This window comes from Schistocerca nitens, chromosome 6 (genome assembly GCF_023898315.1).
Source record: "Schistocerca nitens isolate TAMUIC-IGC-003100 chromosome 6, iqSchNite1.1, whole genome shotgun sequence".
Classification (NCBI taxonomy): domain Eukaryota; kingdom Metazoa; phylum Arthropoda; class Insecta; order Orthoptera; family Acrididae; genus Schistocerca; species Schistocerca nitens.
Genome location: NC_064619.1, coordinates 482812253 through 482826045, shown reverse-complemented (window position 1 = coordinate 482826045; position 13793 = coordinate 482812253). Strand labels below are relative to the sequence as shown.

Here is a 13793-nt window from a genome sequence, read left to right as displayed (position 1 = left end):
AGGCCAGATAAGCCGGCGCTGGTTTTACGACACCGTCTCACCTCGTACACACGTGTCGGCTGCTGGTGCGTAGCCGCCTGCGTCCTCGCCACGAGGCGGGACACAACGCCACGGCGCGGCAGGGCGCAACTTTAAGAAGCAAAAGGATTGCAGCAGGGCATCAACTAGATTTTTTAATGCTGCTGTTTTTTTTTTTTTGTGGCCATCTGCCTGATTTCTTACTGCCGACGGTTAAGATCTCTTAGCCGCTGCCTCTGGTAGATGACAGGCATTACCGAAAGGTCTTCCCAATACAAACTCACCATACGCACCGTTGTTCATCCGTGCCAAAAGGAGGCACTACAAATTGTAGTGTCTTTGGGGTAATACTTGGTACGTTTCTGTGTATGTGCCTGCACCGCTCACAATATCAAGCAGCGTCGGCCGGTGTGGCCCAGCGGTTCTAGGCGCTTCAGTCGGGAACCGCGCTGCTGCTATCGTCCCAGTTTCGAATCCTCAATCGGGCATGGATGTGTGTGATGTCCTTACGTTAGTTACGTTTAAGTAGTTCTAAGGCTAGGGGACTGATGACCTCAGATGTTAAGTCCCGTAGTGCTTCCATTTGAACCGATCACAATATCGAGCTAAATGTTCCGGAGATCCATATTCCCCATATTGGCAGCCGCCGCTGTCAGCAAGCGAAAAGCGTTCTAGTTACGCTGGATAAGGGACTTGATGTTGGGGTAATAGTTGTACATCCGAACGACGCTTATTACTTTCGTCCCACTTTTAAAGGATTGCAGAGAAAGCTTCACAGGAACATTCAGTGTGCAGAGCTCATACTTCTTCCTTTACTCAGCGTTAATCCGTCTAGTATTGTGTCCGTTGTACTCAGGATTTGGCAGATTTATTTTACTTTGCGGACTCATGCACTTCCCGTCGCCGCCACCGTCAATTCCTAAGGGGGAGAAGCCGTGTGTGACATCTGTCGGTGAATTATGCAGACACTATTCTGTGTGTGTGAATCGTATTTTAACTGTGTATCGTATTTCCTGAGTAGGAAATTGGGCACAGGCTCGCTATTTGCCTAATTGAGAGTCTGAAACCGTCTAAGAAGACACTCTTAGGAGGCCGGTACTCCCACGACTGTCTTCAGTCCGCCGCGCGTATTTGATCCTGGTCTTGCTTATCTTCGTGTCTGGCTAACTAATGCTGTCCGTGTAACGCCATATGAGCAGGACGCGTACTAATCGTATGCTAAAGAGAAAACTATGTGTATTTCACGTAAAGTCGACAGCTCACATTGCGAGACGATTCAGTAAACATATTACCTTCTTCGAGATCAATTTCAGTTTAGGACCACATGAAAGAAGTCCACACGGAGGCATATCGATCTGATCCGCGAATGCGATAGCAAGAGTGTTCGATGATGTTGTAACGGTATGTACGAACTGACTTCACTGCTGTGAAATGACAGGCTCGAAATCGACGAGGTAAAACTCTACGAGGATCCTTCCACGCGCTGACGCCAAGCAATGCTGGTAACGCTCGTCGTGAGCCATCGCGGGAATTTGCGTCAGCGAAACAAAGGATTTGTATAGCCAATGACGTAATTACATGTTTTCATTTGGATCTCCAGAAAACATCAGGTTTTTAACGTAACAATAATCTTATTACACCAAATGTTCGTATACGTTCAGACTACATTTGTAGACAAACACTTCGTTGGAAATATACAGAAACACGTAATAAATAATTTAGCACTGAGTTTTCATTTTACTACTTTTGCAACATATTATAATTTCTGTTCTTGATATAAATACTGCAGAAATGTGAATTGAAATAAATCGACATAATGAAAAGTGAAACTGTAAGGATCCAAGGTTACATAGCCCTCTGGCTACACTACGAACTGGTCACCACAATCTGGTTTTCATGCTACACTCGTTGGCTTTGCCAACTCGTAAACAGCCACTTTCACGCAGGAGATGAATCGGTCACTGCAGCTTAGATTCCAACTTTGCTACGAAATCATTAATAATATTTCGACGTAGGTAGTTTAAAAGTTCGGTGCAAGATACTCTGTGCGAAAATGTAAAATAAAGATAAAAGAAAATACTTTTTTATGTGTTAAAAGTGTCGCAGATGCTTTGTTTTCCTGGTAGGAGTCCATGAATATTTTGGAGCTGGTGATGTTGAGATACACTGTGAATAACACATGAGCTTTGTATGGCTCGAATGCACAGAGAAATGAGAAATCAGCAGTGGCAGTGCACAGCATAAACGAGGATCACCACTTTGCGTTCGACAACAGCAAGCTGCTATTCCGAACAAACCGCTGTTCGGACAGCATTATTAATGAACCCATAGAAATACGGATCCACGAGGACCTCGTTGCCGGCCGGGGTGGTCGAGCGGTTCTACGCGCTACAGTCTGGAACCGCGCGACCGCTACGGTCGCAGGTTCGAATCCTGCCTCGGGCATGGATGTGTGTGATGTCATTGGGTTAGTTAGGTTTAAGTAGTTCTAAGTTCTAGGGGACTGATGACCTTAGAAGTTAAGTCCCATAGTGCTCAGAGCCATTTGAACCATTAAAAAAGAGGACCTCGTCAACGGGGACGAAATTTACCGACTTGGTTCGGCGTGGAAACCAACGTAAACAGCAATATGACGCGAGAGCGCAAGACGCATCTGGAATGCCCGTGGAGTGGTTCGAGCGCAGCCTGCGACCGTCCCGCCACCCCCACCACTCCTCGCTACCCGCTCTCCAAGCCCGCTGGCCGCGTTAGCTGGAGCCGCCCGTAGCCACATGGAGGGGGTGCACAACTAGTATAATACTGGGCCAACCGCAAAATTATTACACCAACTGAAGACGGATGAAAACCTGAAATGCGTATTGGCGTGAATAAGGAAGGCTACGTAAAAGTAAGTGCATTCTAATATTTAAAAAAAAAAAAAAAAAAAAAAAACAGTCCTTGGTAGCACAACGCTCTTTATCGCTCAAAAATGACGGGTTTTACCTGATTAGGTCACCAACAGGTTATCCAGTAGTACAATAAAAATGGTCATAATAAATAACCGGAGTGGTCCTTTTCTGAATTACTATACCCAACAGCGAAAAAAAAAATGTAAATATGTAAGGCGGAAAACACAGGAATGCACATAAAAATGTTATAATAACTGCCAGAACTCGTTCGTCAAATTCGTCAAAAACAGCTGATAAACGCGATGCTTGTCTTGTTAAATATCATGATCACCGTTTTGGTAAACATGTCCCGCTGTGGCCGATTTATCCGTATGAATCAGGTGGCGATTCCCCTTGTGTTCAACCACAGGGGTGTCAGCACTTCTTTTCATGGTATCAGTATAAATCGGTCGAAAACTACAAGGAATTTTATTAAAAAAATGGTTCAAATGGCTCTGAGCACTATGGGATTTAACTTCTGAGGTCATCAGTCCCCTAGAACTTAGAACTACTTAAACCTAACTAACCTAAGTACAGCACACAATACCCACGTGGTAGTGGAAAATGTTTTCCGAGGGAGTGATCGTGAAACAAAATTCCGGAAGACCAGCGTAATATCGAAAACATCGCATTATCATTCGCGCATGTATAGAGAGGTTGTTAAGAATTAGAAACACTGTATCAGTTTTAACAAAAAAAGAGGAAGGTGTCACATTGGATAAAACATGGACGTCGACTTGGTATCCACGGAATGACGATCGATTACTCTGAATCGAGAATGTTGACACTACTAGGGATAATCTCGTTGCCGACGTACGATGGACTGTGGTGCCCCGTACACGGGCTATATAGTCGGCGCTCCCTCAACTTCTAGCAGCAGTTCGCCGCTTTACATCTGAAGATGTCTGCCGCAGTCAGAGATGAAACGTTAGGAGAACGTTTTACACAACGATCACGGTCTATTAGCACGGAAGTTTCAGCTGAAGTTAGATAAGTTATTTTACTGTCAATATGCGCTAAAACATACCACAAAATGGAAATATACCTAAAATAGTAATTGGTGTCACTTAGATCCCCAAACTGAAAAACTTATAAAATCCATTGGCACAACAATTTTTCAAAAAAAGTCATGATTACCTCCGCCAGCTGCTGATAAAATTCTTTATTTAACAACCAGTTTCGGACGACAGACTATCATTATTTGCGTAAAGGCATTTCCAGCGTTATATTAGTCGAATGTAAAATCATTGACGTCGGGTGGTAAAACCATGAATTAGTCACTATTGCCTCATGGTACCAAAAACTACGTCTTCATTATACAAACTGTGCTAGGCAGTGCACACCTTCATACAGCTGTGTTTGTTATGCATCCGTTCATAGGGTTAACGTCGATTGCTAATGTAACATGAAACGGTGCGCTGCCTAGCACAGTTTATATACTGACAACTTAATTCATATTAAGATGTGACGGCAATGACAAATTCACTATTTTGTTGTTTGACGTCAATGATTTTATATTCGCCTAATATGATGTCGTAAATACCTTTAAGAACCTGATGATAGTCTGTCGACCGAAACTGGCTGTTAAATAATCGTGAAATTTTTTCAAATATCTGCAGGTTGTGGGGGGAGGGGCGCCACCTCCTGAAAATGTACTGGCACAGAAATATGTTTGACCGAGATCCGGTTAAGAAATAAAACAACACGGAACAGCCCTTCAACACGGATGTAACGACAATGTCCACTATCATATCAGATGTAAATTTGAATGACAAAATCGAACATCCTTTGACCGAAACGTTTTATTGCCTGAATGATCGCGGAGTTGATTTCATTTAGTGGGAGTTAAATTACGTGCCACAACACTTATTTTGAGGAACGGAAACTATTTGGTTGCAGAGACCTTTTCAAGTCTCAAACTTCTAGAATGGATATATGCAGACGGGAGCGACGAATGAAAACTTGTACCAAGCCTGGGATTCGAACCAGGGTGTCATGCTCACTAGGCAGATGCGCTAACCACTACACCACCCTGGCACTGTGGCAATGCTGTTTCAGTGTAGAAGAAGTACCATTTGGGTTAAAACGTAAGTGGAAATTTGGTCTGAGAAGGGAGGCGTATTAAGGTAGTCCACGCAGTTCTGCAAAGCCACTGTGACAGGGTGGCGTAATGGTTAGCGCATCTGCCTAATGAAAAGGAGACCCGAGTTTGAATCCCGGCGTTGGTACAAATGTTCATTCGTCGCTTCAAGCTGCACGTGCACGTCATAGATGTTCGAGCTCGGGAAGGTCTCTGGAACCATATAGTTCAGTTGATTAAAGCACCTGTGTCTGGGTTATAGGCAGGATCGGCCGTTTCATCCGATGCTGAGGTGCTATTGCAATACAGTACGAGAGCGTCTACAGTGCAGTTTGAGTTTCGAGGAAATACGAAGTGGGCTGGGATCAGAATGGGAATTTGGTCTGAGGAGGGAGGCGTACTACGGTAGTCAGCGCAGTTGTGCAAAGCCAATGTGCCAGGGTGGCGTAGTGGTCAGCGCATCTGCTCGGTGAGCAGGAGATCCGGGTTTGAATCCCGACCTTGGTATAAATTTTCATTCGTCGCTTCAGTCTGCATATATACTTATTTCGAAGTCATATTGACCCAAGAGCAATTTGCGTGTGAATATGCTTCCTGTAAGTATAGACTATAAATTCTGTTTATGATCAGTAACGATATATAAGACCTGTCGCTTCACACATGAGCGAAGAATCGATGCATGGCAGTGGCATGAGGAGATAGGGGTAAGGGGAGTGGGACGTACAGAAGCAAAGGTCCCTTTCCATGTCGTTGCACGGATTGCATCAAATTTCCGTCCCGAGCGCGACAGTCACGACAGAGTTGCGGGAGGGCTTTTCTTGCCGAGACTCGCATGCAGTTCCGCTCCGCAGCCGGGACGTCCAGAACACCGCAAATTATTGTCAATTTGGAATAAGTTGCAGGTAGCGCGTACCGCCTGACCGTGAACTGCGGCCTATCGCGGTGTTATTTGCATAATGCTGTGTGCCGGGGCTCGCGGCTGGCGGTTCTCTTAACGATCTGCGGTTGCGGAACGTGCCTGTAAAACAAACTGGCCGGGCCGCGCGTGTAGGAACACGGTCTGCGTAAACAGTTTGCGCCTGGGGCCGCCAGCGGTTTGTGTGCCGGCCTGGAGTTCCGCTATCATTAGCAGCCAAATTGCTGGCCATAGGCGCATCGCCCTCGCAATATTCAAATCAGAGCCGACGGAACCCACCGCTGTGCCATCGCTTTATTTTATTTGGGCCTATCCGACACGTAGCATTAAAATACGCTTGATGCGTTCTGCCGGTACGGTTGGATTAAGTTGTAATTGCTAACGAGCTACTACCTGCCATAGGCTAAACTTTTTCGTACACTGAATTTATAGACCAGTCTCCGAAGTCAACTGCCGGCCGCTGTGGCCGAGTGGTTCTAGGGGCTTCAGTATGGAACCGCGCTGCTGCTACGGTCGCAGGATCGAATCCTGCCTCAGGTTTGGATGTGTGTGATGTCCTTAGGTTAGTTAGGTTTAAGTAGTTCTAAGTCTAGGGGACTGATGATCTCAGATGTTAAGTCCAGTACGGCTTAGAGTCATTTGAACCATTTTTGAACCGAAGGCAACTCCGTTCTTACTAGGGGTACTGCAGAAAGGGTAATACTCTCTTGCTTTCCGAAAATTGCTTCTATTACGCTACGTTTATACGGGGTGGCCTATAGCAAATACACACATCCAGAAAAGTTTTGAATCACCTCGGTTCAGAGAGTTCTGGAACCTGTACAGAAAATTGGAATAGAGGTCGATATAAACATCATTTCCGTCCTTTTTATTGCTCATGAAAACCCGACATTGCATGTTGTACCACCGCACCGGTATCTCTAATACCCAGTAGCATTAACTCATGTCTTTATTGGTCTTGGCATACTATCCACAAGTTCATCAAGACACTGTTGGTCCAGACTGTCCCACTCCTCAACGTCGATTCGGCGTAGATTCCTCAGAGTGGTCGGTTGGTCACGTCGTCCATAAGCAGCCCTTTTCAATCCATCCCAGGCATGTTCGATAGGGTTCACGTCTGGAGAACATGCTGGCCACTCTAGTCGAACGATGTCGTTATCCTGAAGGAAGTCGTTCACAAGATGTGCACGACGGGGGCGCGAATTGTCGTCCATGAAGATGATGTGTCGCCAATATGCTGCCGATATGATTGCACTATCGGCCAGAGGTTGGTATTCACAGACGTTACGGCGCCTTTCATGACCACCAGCGGCGTACGTCGGTCCGACATGATGCCACCCCAAGACAGCAGGGAACCTTCACGTTGCTGCACTCGCGGCAGTGTGTCTAAGGCGTTCAGCCTGACCGGATTGTCTCCAAACACGTCTCCGATGATTGTCTGGTTGAAGGCATATGCCACATCGGTGAAGAGAACGTAGCACAGCCGGCACTTCGGTCACTGAAGCCTAGAGATTTTTCTTCTATACTATACAGCCTTTGTACCGCGCTAGCAAGTAACATGAGCACGTAATTTCACCAATTAAATACAGCTCAACGTAGGCATAGGCTACGCTACATGTTTATTACCTCAAACATTACTTGGCAAACTTTAAAACTGACGTGGAACTCAGGCTATCCTACAGGCCAGTTTGTCGCCACAACCAAATAGACCGCTCTCAGACGTACGCCGTTTGTGCCGTACTCGTTGTGGCGGCTCGTCTACGAGGTGCGTTCAGTAGGAAATGCAACACATTTTTATGATTGTCAATTTCGTTGAAAACATGCGGAATTTGCTTTGGGCATGGCGAAATATTCTCACTTCAGCCTCTATCGCTACATGAAGTTCTGATACGTGGCGTCTGTAACTGAGGTGAGTTTCAAGCAGAGAGATGTCATTAAGTAGCGTTCAGCGGAAAACCAGAGCTCCTAAGATATTCATAAGAGCTTGAAAATTGTCTACAGAGACCTGGCAGTTCGGTGAGTCGTTGGACAAGGCGTCTGTCATCATCGCAAGGTAGCGCAAACCAGTCCGATCGACAGCCCGCGTTCCGGCCGGCCGCACACAGCTATGACTCGATGCCATTGGAAGTGATCGACGGATCACAGTCAGACTCCTCGTTTCACAACCGGATACCTCTGTTGGTGGTGCTGACACGCTCGTCCACCTGTTGGGGTGTCAAAGGAATGTGCCTCTTGGGTTCCTTGCCGTTTGACCGAAGACCATAAAGACCAATGTGGGACTGTATGTGCAGAATTACTTGCGCGTTGCGAGGCTGATCGTGACAATTTTTGTCGGACAACGTCACAGGCGATGAATCAGGGGTTTTATACTTACGTCTATATCTACATAGATACTCCGCTAGCCACCGTACGGTGCGTGGCAGAGGCTACTCTGTACCACTACTTGTCATTTCCCCTCCTGTTCCACTCACAAATAGAGCGAGGGAGAAACGACTGGCTGTACATATGAACCTTAATTTCTCGTAACTTATCTCTGTGGTCCTCACGCGCGATGTATGTTGGCGGAAGTAGAATGGTTCGGAAGTCAGCTTCTCTAAATTTCCTCAATAGTGTTTCTCGAAAAGAACGTCACCTTCCCTCCAGGGATTCCCATTTGAGTTTTATGTATCCCGCCTTCCAGGCGTGGGTCTGCTCCTGAAATCTGAAGGGTAGGCCGCATGCAGGAAGTGAGTAGGAGCAGGATGAGGTGAAAATATCTCGGTACGGCTCTTAGAAATGGTTTTACTTTATCACAATATTAACTGAATACGTAATAACGTGAATACCTAACTTTGCACTGAGGAGCACGTAGGTGCGAAGCCAGATGTATCAAGTTACACAGTTACAAGTAGTGGTTCGCCCACTATGAAATAGAAACAATGTTGCTAGGTCTTCTCCTCGGCATCAGATGGGCTGAATCCGGAGCGACGCTCGTAGACTTCTACAGCGCCGGCTAGAGGGCGCTGTCGTCGGTGTCGGTGTCGGTGTCGTAGTACGAACCTAAGAACTTGCACCTACGCCGTGGCATCGTAGCTATCGATACCACAGAGCTCGCCAAGCTTCTCTGTAACACTTACGTGTTGTTCGAACCTACTGGTAATAAATCTAGCAGCCCACCTGTGAATTGCTTCGATGTCTTCCTTCAGTCCGACCTGATACGGATCCCAAACACTCGAGCATTACTCACGAATAGGTCGCATCAGTATCCTATATGCCGTCTCCTTTACAGGTGAAACACGGATTCCTAAAATTCTCCCAATTAACCGAGGTCGACCATTTGCCTTCCCTACCACAGTTCTCACATGATCGTTCCACCTGATATCACTTTGCAACGTTACGCACAGATATTTAACCAATTTCACTGTGTCAAGCAGGATGCTAGTTATACTGTATCCGAACATTACAGGTTTGTTCTTCCTACTAACCGCATTATCTTACATTTTTCCACATTTAGGGCTACCTGTCATTCATCACACCAACTAGAAATTTTGTCTACGTCCTACAGTCACTTAACTTCGACACCTTATCGTACGCCGCGGCATCATCAGCAAACAACGGCAGATTGCTGCCCACCCTGTCAGCCAAATCGTTTATGTATATAGAAAACAACAGCGGTGCTACCACACTTCCCCGAGGCACTCCCGGCGATACCATTATCTCTGATGAACACTGGCCGTCGAGGACAACATACTGGTTTCTACCATTTAAGACGTCTTCGAGCCGATCACATATCTGTGAACTTTTTTCGCGTGCTCGTAGCTTCATTAATAGCCTGCAATGGATTCATCGCATTGAACCGGAAACGAAACAGGAATTAATGGAGTGGCGCCGCGACAACTCTCCTCACCGCGTGAGGTGGCGCGGTGGTTAGAACACTGGACTCACATTCGGGAGGACGACGGTTCAATCCCGCGTCCGGCCATCCTGAGTTAGGTTTTCCGTGATTTCCCTAAACCGCTACCGGTAAATGCCGGGATGGTTCCTTTGAAAGGGCACGGCCGACTTCCTTCCTCGTCCTCCCTAATCCGATGAGACCGATGACCTCGCTGTTTGGTCTCTTCCCTCAAACAATCCAATCCAACTCTCCTCCGAAGAAAAAGTTCACAGACGCACCCTCAGACGCGTTGAAGTGACTGTCTGGCACTCGGAAGGCGTTATTCTGTTTGATCTCCTCCCTCGTGGCCTAACGATCAACTCGGAGGTAATTTTGCTACCCTCAGAAAATTGAAGAAACGACTTCAGCACGTTCGGCGCCACAAAAATACTAACGAACTTTCCCTTTTCCGTGACAATGCAAGGCCTCACACAAGTCTGTGAACCCAAGAGGTGCTCACAGAATTATATTGGATTCTTCTTCCTAACCCTCCCTACAACACGGATCTCCCACCTTACGAATTCCATGGTTCAAATCGTTCAAATGGCTCTGAGCACTATGGGACTTAATAACATCTGAGGTCATCAGTCCCCTAGAACTTGAAAATACTTAAACCTAACTAACCTAAGGACATCACACAACAAACAGTCATCACGAGGCAGAGAACGAATTCCATGTCTTTGGCCCAATGGAGGATGTACTCCACGGGAAGAAGTACGTTTATGATGGGTAGGTTACTGATACGGCAAGATGCTGGCTCCGACGTCGGCTAGTAGAATGGCAACATGCGGACAAAAAATGGTTCAAATGGCTCTGAGCACTATGGGACTTAATAACATCTGAGGTCATCAGTCCCCTAGAACTCAGAACTACTTAAACCTAATCAACCTAAGGACACCACACACATCCATGCCCGAGGCAGGATTCGAGCCTGCGACCGTAGCGGTCGCGCGATGCCAGACTGAAGCGCCTAGAATCGCTCGGCCACATCGGCCGGCCTTGTGGACGTAAAGGTCCTCCCAGTAATATGGGGTGAGGCCGCCACATTGAACGGAGATTGGTTGAAAAATAATGTTTTGTAGTCAGAAGAGTGGGGATTGATATGGTGTATTGGAACCCTAAATAAAACCGACATGCTCTCAGAAAAAAAAAAAATGTTGCGTTACTTATCTAACGCGTCTCGTAATATGCATCCCTACCACGGCGAACACCTCTCAGTCACCACGTCTCTAGGCGAGAACTTGCCACTCATTTGGGTTTTAAGGTCAGTCCTGGCCTTCTCGATTCGTACAACTACTCAAATCTCCTGCTGAGATTTTGGTTCTCATCGCGTTACTGGACTTGCTCGTGCTCTGTTGTCGTCTTGGTGCTGCATGCGGGCACTTACTTGGTTTTCAGCGGATTCCTGACCTTTTTTTTTTTTTACATCTGAGTGTTTTCTGTTTGTGTTGTTAACGAAAGGCTTATGTAGCGCACTACACCAAAAGTAATGCACAAGTCTACATCGACACAGACACTGTGCACATCACTGTCATGGCAGGGAGTAAGGAACATGAAAAGACATGTTAGGGGGTCTTCCCATTGCAAACGTGTATGGAAAGTGGGAATAAAAACTCATGAAGTACGTCTGTTTGTTCTATAAAGAGTGTAGCCTCCGCGATAGCTACCGAAATGGTACTTGGGGTCTGAGGTACGTCTACAGATTCTTCATTTGTCCTTAATGTCTGTAAGTATACTATAGCTAAAGAATTGGCGTCTCTCTTAAAGAGTCTTGCGATTTAGGTTTTTCTGCATTTCCACAACGCTCACCCGTCAGTCAAACAAACCTCTAGCCAAGAAACATAACACAATGTTGTGCTTCCCAAATTAGCCGTAACCCGAGGGAAGGTGGGCGTTGCTGACTAACCCAGCGAGACGACAGTAGACGTGAGTGTCGTCGACCAGGAACCATGGACATGCAAGCCAGTAGTGCCGTGCCCCGGGTCAGTTCGTCCACTGGAGTACACAGAAGTTTGCCGTCCAAAACCGTGCCTAATGACTGCCGCTGGATAGAGCCAGAGAATGCCGCCACCTCAATATCTTATCAGTGTTCAGTAGTTCGCAGATGTTCGTACTTTGCCTATATATCATGAATCACGAGTACATCCAAAAATCATCGTTTTGGCTGTCGTTTGTAGGCTTGTTACATGTCGTGAACACAGTTGTGTCTCGGTTCTGCCACCTAACGATGCCGTAGGCAAATAACGAAATAATGTTCGATCTGTAGACCAACATTCCGTTGGACGATAGTCACATGGGTTACCAGTCTTTCGTAAAGGTACAGATCTAGTACCTTTCTCTGTGAACAGAAAAACGGTAAGAGGCAGTTGTACAAAGGTACAAAGAGCAGGTGACCAACAGTATACGAATTCCTCTTTCCCCTGTAAAATTTGTTTGAATCGATCTTCCTAGAACGTAGCAGAAACATTCAAATGTCCAGTATCGCTCATAGAGCTGAAGATACTTGACAGTGGGCTGTTCTATTAACAGTTTATCTCTCACATGAGGCTTAGTTATCCACCCAGGTACTCAAAAGAAGACCTCGAATACTTTGGTTGCTAAAATAAATATGCAAATGAAATCAGTTCTGTAAGATACGTTTTACTTACCTTAACCTACTGGTGATTAGTCTCTACATCTCAAAACTGCAATCTGTTTTAACAAACGCCTCAAATGATGCATTAGGGAGCACTGGAAAATGTACACCATACTATTCCTCTTACGTATTTCTCTTTACATTGTAAAATGTACACGGTGCAGTCCATCCTAGGTATTTCTTTTTTCATAGAAGTTTACATCATCAAGCGCAATTTTGCATCTCTTCGCAGCACTGCATGAGACTGTACTGTCCTACAACCGTAAATTTTTTTCAGACCTTCGTTAATACACCAGTGTAATCGAGAAGAACACTTTAGTAGAACTCAGGGCTCTGCGCTGAGGGACAACACAGTAACACGGTATATTTCCTAATATTTATTAGAATATTAGGTGACATTCCATTTCCCCGGATATTCATTTTGCCAGTTTTCTCTTAGAAACGAAAACCAAAATAAAATTTGTTTTAATGTAACAGCGAAAAAATTTCATTTACTTGTATCAACGGAAACACCTTTGAAAATCTGAAACAGTCCTCTATAATGTACAGATGCATAAGTACAGTATCCAAATTAACAAACTTAGTTTCTGTATGCTGGGCTACGCCTCTTCACACCGCCAATGTTTCCGGCTGTAGCCACTTGCGCGTCGCATTTGTAAACTATCAAAAACGCTACCAGGTGTCAGGGATTTCCTTTAAGGGGCTCCGGAACGCCCTATACTTGCAATGTTAAAATAACGCTTATAAATTACATCTTTCCTCACAATGTATTTGAGGTAGGAAGTTGAAATTTTTACAGATTATTTATTGGAATATGGGCTACAACTTAACACAGGGATTTTACAAAATTTTAGTTCAGTTATTAAAGATGATTTTTTTTTCAATTGTAATGAAAATTCACAACATTTTTTTGCAATTTTTTATTTATATATTCAAAAATATACAGTTTTTTGGAAAGAGGCTGTGTTAAACTATGCAGAAGGTACTGTGTAACATTTACTGAAAGTTTGAAACAAATATGTTTGGAAGATCCTTAGAAAACATGTAATTAGTATGAGAAAACAAAAGTTTTGGGAATCGAGCGACAAAGATTGGATTAACTTTTTAGTGCATTCCAGGTCCATAGGATGGATTATCTTCATCCTCTGCAAACTCCTCCTCCAGCCTCCTCTTGTTCCTCCTCCTGTTCACTCTTGCTTGTATTTCTAGACTCTTTACAGCCCTGTCTGCAGCCCGAAGGCGTTCCTTGTCTAAAGCAAGCATCGCTCGTACCATATTAGAACCTATCTTCATTCCCATATTTC

At 45.3% G+C, this 13793-nt stretch overlaps 1 protein-coding gene and 1 non-coding gene across 2 annotated transcripts in view; both read left to right on the top strand.

Annotated features, from left to right (window-relative positions):
* LOC126262610 (ADAMTS-like protein 4) overlaps positions 1-13793 on the top strand; it is a 775764-nt gene that overhangs the window by 250043 nt on the left and 511928 nt on the right. The window lies entirely within an intron of this gene.
* Positions 5461-5532, top strand: Trnat-ggu (transfer RNA threonine (anticodon GGU)). Its single transcript has one exon. It is a non-coding gene; the product is annotated as a tRNA-Thr (tRNA).